Source organism: Onychomys torridus, chromosome 3 (genome assembly GCF_903995425.1).
Source record: "Onychomys torridus chromosome 3, mOncTor1.1, whole genome shotgun sequence".
NCBI lineage: Eukaryota > Metazoa > Chordata > Mammalia > Rodentia > Cricetidae > Onychomys > Onychomys torridus.
Genome location: NC_050445.1, coordinates 54,687,014 through 54,690,631, shown reverse-complemented (window position 1 = coordinate 54,690,631; position 3,618 = coordinate 54,687,014).

The window sequence follows — 3,618 nt, the reverse complement described above, 5'->3', positions numbered from 1 at the left end:
CAGGGAAATACGGAAAGCCACCAGCTAACCTCATCTCCCCAACTCTGAAGCTTCAAAAAAAAAGAACAACTTCCTGTCTACCCTGGCTTATATCCATTGCTTTTCAATACACATAGACTGGATATTATAATTGTAATTCTTGCTTAATAACTGTTTTGTTATATGTAATTTTACTATGTTGAAGTTAAAACTTTCCTTTTAAATAGAAAGAAAAGAGGAAATGATGTCTGATGTTGATCTCTACGCTGTGAATATGTTGCTCTGATTGGTTGATAAATAAAAATGCTTATTGGCCAGTAGCCAGACAGGAAGTATAGATGGTATAAGCAGACAAGGAGAATTCTGGGAAGAGGAAGGCTGAGTCAGGAGTTGCCAGCCAGACACAAAGGAAGCAAGACGTGAAGGCAGAACTGAGAAAATGTACCAAGCCACATGGCTAAACATAAATAAGAACTATTGGTTAATTTAAGTGTAAGAACTAGTTAGTAATAAGGTTGAGCTAGTGGTCATACAGTTCGTAGATAATATAAGCCTCTATATGTTTACCTGGGTCTGAGTGACTGTGGGACCAGCGGGTGAGAGAGATTTGTCCTGACCTTGGGCCAGGTGGGACACAGGAAAACTTTCAGCTACACATACATGCAAGCAAAGTACCTCTACACATTAAAAATAATAAAATAAAATTCAAGTGATCAAAAATGCTCTTTATAATTTGAAAAAATAGAATGTCCTTTCTCTCTTAATAGAATCATTCTTCATTAGAGGTGTACACTTGGGAAATTATTAATGCTCCCGTGGATAACCCTACACCACAAACATATTGGCAATGTTAATTGGATGTAGTGGATTATTTTTAAAGATGAAGAGGGCATGAAGTTGGGAGGAAAACATGTGACAGGAGATCTGGGAGCAATGGAAATGGAGAAATAGGTTGGATATTATTCTATTTCATTGTATACACATAGGAAATTTTCAAAGAATATAATTTTATAAAAAGGAATAGAACTCAGGTCTCTCAATTCCTTTCCAAAATATAGATTTCAGAAGTGCTGAATGTCTCAGGTATGGTAGGACACACAGAAAACCAGACATTATAAATATTTTCTTGGGAATGTTTCTTTTATCTAAAGACAAATTAAATTATAGTAGAATACTATTCTATTCATGTCCAAGAAATTATATATGGGCTAAATAGGAAATACATCTATTGATAATGTGTCTTTATTATAGTAATTATTGCTACATAATGTCCTTGGTCTTTACCAATAAACTCTCTTATATTAAAGCCTTCCTCCTTCTTTTGTGACTAAGTCTATGTAGTAACTCTCCTTCTTCTTGGGGACCTATACATTTTTGAAGATGATTTTAAACCTTTTCTTCTCTCACGTGAAATTCCCTCTTTTTACAAATCTTTTCACTCTTAGACGTTTACAATCTAGCACCATATCTTTCATGAGCTTGAATGCCACTGGTTAAAGAGGCTTTTTCTTACTGTAACTTAAACTATTCTCCATCATTATACCTTTTTGTTACTTTAATATTTAAATTACATAACTACTCTTTGGCTATTCATGTATTAACTATTTCCATCTGTATAATTTAAGCTCCAGGAATAGAGGAACTGTTATGGTCTTATCCTCTACTGGAGTCCCATCATCTGGCAGAGTGTATGAGCAAACAAATAAGACTAATCTTCTGGAGTATTTAAAAAGTTTCACACACTCAACTTGGTTCCCTCTAGTATTTTCCTTTTTGACATGAGTTTGATAAATTATTGAATGGAAAACAGTGAAGCAAACAGAAAGAACTGGGGAATACATTTGTCATCTTAAGGGTAAAGTATTATGATATGGCTTTATCAATTTGTTTACAATTTCCTCATTCTTAAAGCAGATGTGGGAAAGCAATTAATATACAATAACAAAGACAATTCTACAGAAAAATAGAAACAGTTCTTTAGTTTTTCATTATTTTGAATTTCTTATACAATTCTCTCTGTGCAGAAATATGATTAATTATGTTTGCTTAAATATTTTATTTTTTATACTTCTGAAAATATGTTAGATGGAGACAATCAAACTCACTAGGAAATAATAAAGCAGATAAAATATTATTAGAAGTTCAAATATTGCAATTTGATTACAATACATCTTCATTATATTTGTTCCCTGGCTCTAAAAGTGATCACTATATTAAACATTTTTTTTCTAACTCATATTTCATCTTCAAAATTCTGTGTATAACCTTGGTGCCCATAATTACTTGTTTAGTAGTTGTTGAAAAGAATTGAGCTAAAATCCCCTGCATTATGAATGGTGAACTTTATAAACAAATACAATTAAATGAATTGAAAATTTTAAAATGAAATCTCATTGAAACACTTAAGATTCTAAAATATAAAAATATGTACGTGTGTGTGTGTGTGTGTGTGTGTGTGTGTGTGTGTGTAAAGCTTGTTACAAGAACATCCCTGCTTGTGTGCACACCATCTAGCCTGATTATATGATAAAGACAGGCTTTCCTCTTCAGCTAACACCAACAGAACATGACCTATTTGTGAAACAGCACAACTGTGAAAATCTGTTAGACTCAGTAACATATAAGAGATTAAGCAAGCTACACACTCTTAAAACTCTTCAAAACAAGTAAGTAAGAGGAACAATGGGAAATGTAGCTAGTAGCAAAGGAGATCTCTTACATAATGATCTGGCATTATTGCTTCTGAGATATCTCAGCTTTGGGTTGATGTTTTATAAATGTAACCTAAAAATGACACTATTATATCATCTTCTAGGTGCAGATATGCACAGAGCTGTTAAATCTGATGTTCACTGACCTCTTGAACATTTGCTCTCACTGGTGGTTTCCAATTTCTTCTATGTCAAGTGGTGACCTTAACATTCTGTCCCAAGGATTCAGCTATTAGAATAGAGCCAACATGATGAATGCCTTTTCTTGCAATCCTGGGTCATGGGTTGTACTTTTCAGATACTTAGTTGATATTTTAGCTTTTTTTTTTTTCAGTTTTCCTTATGAATGATCATTTAATTTTAAATTTCATGCCTCCTCACAGGAAAAGAAGCATACAACTAACTTAATCATCAAGCAAATGCAACTTATGTGTTACATGATTCAATAGTATTGACCAACTTTTTTGGTATTTTTAATTGAAGAAAAATACATGACAAGTTTTCTATTATCACAATCTGAAAATTTATCATCTTAAACATTGAAATATTAATAGTTCAACATTTCCTAACCAATTCTCCACTTATTTCTAACCCTTTTAAAATGGTTTTATTATGAGGCCACTGTATTTTTCTCCTGAATTTGACCACAGCTTGGCCTTCTAGTTTGTATTTACTTTCCTACTATTAGGTAAGAATTATGAAACCAAGGTATTCTTTCCTAGCATTGACTCTGATTACCAGCAATGGCAAAACAGGCTGTGCAAATCTCATGGCATTAAAAAGACCAAGGAACATACCTAAATTTTGGCCACATAAATTACATACATGCCTAAGGGATCATTATTATTTATCAAGATATTTATCATTATAACATTTGGTATTTGTTCTTGCTGTCTGTCAATTGGCTTTTGTAACATTATAGATTTAC